Raw genomic sequence first — 6000 nt, 5'->3', positions numbered from 1 at the left:
ACTCACTGGAGACCTGGTGCGTATAGCCGGCATCAATTGTACCCGAACTTTAACACACTTATCAGCACGATTACGGGGAGCTGACTCAGGTGGCACTAAACTGACAACACGTTCCTTAGGGAAATGCCATGCATCCTCCACCAACTCAACTCTCCCATTTCTCTCTCCTCCAAATTCTCCCTCTTCTCCCAGACTGGCTCTGGTTCACTCCTCGGCTCCACCGACTGCTCCATGTGCCCCCCACAATTTTTTTTATCTTGGGGTGTCTGTGGCCTTCCTCCCCGACGTCGTCGCTGTCCTCTCATGCTCCTAGGCGACTCCCGCCAAGGAAGGCGATCCTGTCCTGCCAGGATTTCCACCCAAGTCCAGGATCCCTTCCCATCCAGGATCTCTTCCCAAGTCCAGGATACTTCCTCCTCCTGGACACACTGCTTGGTCCTTTGTTGATGGGATATTCTGTCATGTTCGTTTGTAGAGATGGACGCAGCAAATGTAGAGTTCCACATGCTTTAATAATAGTGAAACTTAACAAAACAATAAACGAACAAACCGTGACAACAGCTCCAACTCCAAACACAGTAACATAAACAATATCCCATAACCCACAGGTGGAAAAATGCAATTTCAGTATGCTCCCCAATTAGAGACAATGATTACCAGCTGCCTCTAATTGGGAATCATACACAAACACCAACATAGAAAATTAAACCTAGAACCCCACATAGAAATAATAAACTAGACTAAAACCCCTAGTCATGCCCTGATCTACTCTACCATAGAAAATACAGGCTTTCTATGGTCAGGATGTGACAGAAATGCTTGTAATTATACTTCAGTATTTCATAGTAACATCTGACAAAAATATCTAAAGACACTGAAGCAGCAAACATTGTGAAAATTAATATTTGTGTCATTCTCAAAACTTTTGGCCACGACTAATATACAAAGGTATATGGACACCCCTTCAAAATAGTGGATTCGGCTATTTCAGCCACACTAGCTGCTGACTGGTGTATAAAATCGAGCACACATCCATGCAATCTCCATATAAAAAATTGTCAAAAGAATGGCCTTACTGAAGAGTGTTGTTATTGTGAAGTGGAAACGTCTAGAAGTAACAACGGCTCAGCTACAAAGTGGTAGGCCACAGAAGCTCACAGAACGGGAGTGCCGAGTGCTGAAGCGCATAGCGCATAAAAATCGTATGTCCTCGGTTGCAACAAGTTCCAAACTGCCTCTGGAAGCAAATTCAACACAAGAACTGTTTGTCGGGAGCTTCATGTAATGGATTTCCATGGCCGAGCAGCCGCACACAAGCCTGAGATCTCCATGCATAATGTCAAGCGTCAGCTGGCTGCAGTGGAAACACATTCACTGGAGTCCCGCTTCACCATCTGGCAGTCCGACAGACGAATCTGGGTTCGACCTGCCCGAATGCATAGTGCCAACTGTAATGTTTGGTGGAGGAGGAATAATGGTCTGGGGCTGTTTTTCATGGTTCAGGATAGGCCCTTTACTTCCAGTGAAGGGAAATATTAACGCTCCAGCATACACCGACATTCTCAACAATTCTGTGCTTCTGACTTTCTGGCAACAGTTTGGGGAAGGCCCTTTACTGTTTCAGCATGACAATGCCCCTGTGTACAAAGCGAGGTCCATACAAAAATGGTTTGTTGAGATTGGTGTGGAAGAACTTTACTGGCCTGCACAGAGCCCTGACCTCAACCCCATCAAACATCTTCGGGATGAATTGGAATGCCAACTGTGAGGCAGGCCTAATCACCCAACATCAGTGCCCGACCTCACTAATGCTCTTCTGGCAGAATGGAAGCAAGTCCCGCAGCAATGTTCCAACATCTAGTGGAAAGCCTTCCCAGAATAGTGGAGGCTGTTATAGCAGCAAAGGAGGGAACAACTCCATATTAATACCCATGATTTTGGAATGAGGTGTTCGATGAACAGGTGTCCACATACATATTTTTCAGCCATGCTGTGATGTTTTACATGAATTTTGAACCCTTCTAATCCCATAGTATCCACAGATTGTGAGCTAATGATGAAAACCTTTCCTACAAGTATTACTAAATTGTTGATTGACTGTCTATGGCTTTCCAAATCGCCCTACTGATTTAATCTTGAGTCTTGTGCCCCCACCTCATGCCCATACTAAGTTCCCTGTGCTCTCCCATAATGCTGTGCTCTGCGGAGGGCCTTGCCCAGCAGCTAGTGTGTTGCTTCAGGAAACAGTAGTTTCCCAGACAGGAGCTGAAACAACCATCAGAGCATCAGGACCTCGCAGCAGGAAGTGAGAATCACGGTGGTTACCAAATGCCCCCTTGCTGTTAAACACACAAATCAAAGGCCCATTTTAACAGAGTTATTTACAATCAAATCAAATGTTATTGATCACATACACATCTTTAGCAGATGTTACTGCGGATGTAGCGAAATGCATGTGTTCCTAGCTCCAACAGTGCAGTAATATCTAACAATATACAACGTTACACACAAATCTAAAAAGTAAAACAATGGAATTAGGAAATATAGAAATATTAGGACAAGCAATGTCGGTGTCCTGAGTATAAATATATATATATATATATATATATATATATATATATATACAGTACCAGTCAAAAGTTTGGACACACCTACTCATTCAAGGGTTTTTCTTTATTTCTATATTTTCTACATTGTAGAGTAATAGTGAAGACATCAAAACTATGAAATAACACATATGGAATCATGTAGTAACCAAAAAAGTGTTAAACAAATCCAAATATATTTTAGATTCTTCAAAGTATCCACCCTTTGCCTTGAGGACAGCATTGCACACTCTTGGCATTCTCTCATACCTCTTTACCTAGAATGCTTTTCCAACAGTATTGAAGGAGTTCCCACATATGCTGAGCACTTGATTGCTGCTTTTCCTTCACTCAGCGGTCCAACTCATCCCAAACCATCTCAATTGAATTGAGCTCGGGTGATTGTGGAGGCCAGGTCATCTGATACAGCACTCCATCATTCTCCTTCTTGGTCAAATAGCCTTTACACAGCCTGGAGGTGTGTTGGGTCATTGTCTTGTTGAAAAACAAATGATAGTCCCACTAAGCGCAAACCAGATGGGATGGTGTATCGGTGCAGAATGCTGTGGTAGCCACTCTCCTGTGAGGATCAGAATGGGTCAGATCCGACTGGCAGGGGTTGACAGTAACAAGGCCTCTCTCTCTCCCACAGAGGGGGAGGGAGCTGCTGGATGGTCAACAGTTCACACCCTGTTGTAAATTACAGGAGAAGGAGACTTTCTTTCCCCCATCCAGTATTTAACCCAAGGAATGTTCTTACACAACCAAACTAAGCCGCGCTGCTTCTTGACACAATGCCCACTTAACCCGGAAGCCAGCTGCACCAATGTGTCGGAGGAAACACCGTACACCTGACGACCATGTCAGCGTGCACTGCGCCCGGCCCGCCACAGGAGTCACTAGTGAGCGATGGGACAAGGACATCCCTGCCGGCCAAATCCTCCCCGAACCCGGACGGTCAATTGTGCGCCGCCCCATCGGTCTCCCGGTCACGGCCGGCTGCGACAGAGCCTGGACTCGAATCCAGAATCTCTAGTGACACAGCTAACACAATGATGCAGTTCCGTAGACCACTGTGCCACTCAGGAGGTCCGGAACAATCATTCTAACATAAGAACGTGGGGAATGGTCAGTGGGGAGCTGTAGAAAACTGATGTCATATTGGTTTTCATTTTGTGATGTCGTAAAAAAAAGGTATGGACAAAATACTGTTACTTGGAAAGTATATACCCTTTATCTGTCAAGTTTCCATCCAATAAATTGTGCATATGATATGAAAAAAATAATGAACGTATTTTTGTTAAGATAGGAATGCTATTTTAGGGGACAAAGAGATTACTTCCAATCATATCCTTTCACATTAAGTAGCCACACCCCAAGTGAGGTCAGAAGAGCGTGTCAGCCTGATGGAACCGTCCTTTTCTACCAGAGTGCTTAAAAGGACGGGCTAAAAATGAACATTGTAGACCAGGAAAGACGAGGAGTTGCAGCCCACACGCTGAATCTCAGAGACCAGGAAAGATGGGGAGTTGCAGCCCATGTCTAAAGTGGTTTAAATGCTTAATCTTGAATAATCAACACAAGGTGTAGGCGAGAAGCTCATCCCCCAGGCAATCACTGGTACGGCTGATTAGCTGTCCTAAGTTAGATATCGAGAAGAGTGAATTTAAGTGAGACTATCCTACTACGCTCATCACCAATGGGAACATCGACATAGCTGGCTCTCTTCCAGACTGAACAACAGCAGAAGAGATGGGTCCAGACCCTTCCGGACAATCAGCGACAGAAATAAACGGCGAACAAAAGAACACACATAAATGCATTAATGATTTCTTAATCCAAACGGGCGGCAGTTCGTGTGCAAACTATATGATTAATGTTGTGTCTTGACTATCTGTAACGATTTTCGTTGGTGGAAGGAGAGGAGGACCAAAGTGCAGCGTGGTACATATCCATAATACTTTTTATCCAGAATGAATACACGAACAAAAACAACAAAACGATAAGCGAACAGTTCTGACAGGTGCAACAAACACTAACCTGAAAATAATCACCCACAACTCAAAATGGGAAAACAGGCTACCTAAGTATGGCTCTCAATCAGAGACAACGATAGACAGCTGCCTCTGATTGAGAACCATACCAGGCCAAACACATAGAAAAAGAAAACCTAGACCTACAACATAAAATACCCACCCACATCACACCCTGACCAAACTAAAAATAGAAACATACAAAGCAATCTACGGTCAGGGCGTGACACTATCATTGAGTTTGACTGTTATTTTATAAAATAATTACATACCACGTTCAATTATTACGCAATTAAATTAATCATATAACAATTCATTAAGTAGTAATCTGGGGCACCACAGGAAAAGTTATTTTACATTTACATTTAAGTCATTTAGCAGACGCTCTTATCCAGAGCGACTTACAAATTGGTGCATTCACCTTATGACATCCAGTGGAACAGCCACTTTACAATAGTGCATCTAAATATTTTAAGGGGGGTGAGAAGGATGACTTTATCCTATCCTAGGTATTCCTTAAAGAGGTGGGGTTTCAGGTGTCTCCGGAAGGTGGTGATTGACTCCGCTGTCCTGGCGTCGTGAGGGAGTTTGTTCCACCATTGGGGGGCCAGAGCAGCGAACAGTTTTGACTGGGCTGAGCGGGAACTGTACTTCCTCAGTGGTAGGGAGGCGAGCAGGCCAGAGGTGGATGAACGCAGTGCCCTTGTTTGGGTGTAGGGCCTGATCAGAGCCTGGAGGTACTGAGGTGCCGTTCCCCTCACAGCTCCGTAGGCAAGCACCATGGTCTTGTAGCGGATGCGAGCTTCAACTGGAAGCCAGTGGAGGGAGCGGAGGAGCGGGGTGACGTGAGAGAACTTGGGAAGGTTGAACACCAGACGGGCTGCGGCGTTCTGGATGAGTTGTAGGGGTTTAATGGCACAGGCAGGGAGCCCAGCCAACAGCGAGTTGCAGTAATCCAGACGGGAGATGACAAGTGCCTGGATTAGGACCTGCGCCGCTTCCTGTGTGAGGCAGGGTCGTACTCTGCGGATGTTGTAGAGCATGAACCTACAGGAACGGGCCACCGCCTTGATGTTAGTTGAGAACGACAGGGTGTTGTCCAGGATCACGCCAAGGTTCTTAGCGCTCTGGGAGGAGGACACAATGGAGTTGTCAACCGTGATGGCGAGATCATGGAACGGGCAGTCCTTCCCGGGAGGAAGAGCAGCTCCGTCTTGCCGAGGTTCAGCTTGAGGTGGTGATCCGTCATCCACACTGATATGTCTGCCAGACATGCAGAGATGCGATTCGCCACCTGGTCATCAGAAGGGGGAAAGGAGAAGATTAATTGTGTGTCGTCTGCATAGCAATGATAGGAGAGACCATGTGAGGTTATGACAGAG

Source organism: Oncorhynchus nerka, linkage group LG1 (assembly GCF_034236695.1).
Source record: "Oncorhynchus nerka isolate Pitt River linkage group LG1, Oner_Uvic_2.0, whole genome shotgun sequence".
In the NCBI taxonomy this organism is placed as follows: Eukaryota; Metazoa; Chordata; class Actinopteri; order Salmoniformes; family Salmonidae; genus Oncorhynchus; species Oncorhynchus nerka.
This window is presented reverse-complemented; position numbering follows the sequence as displayed.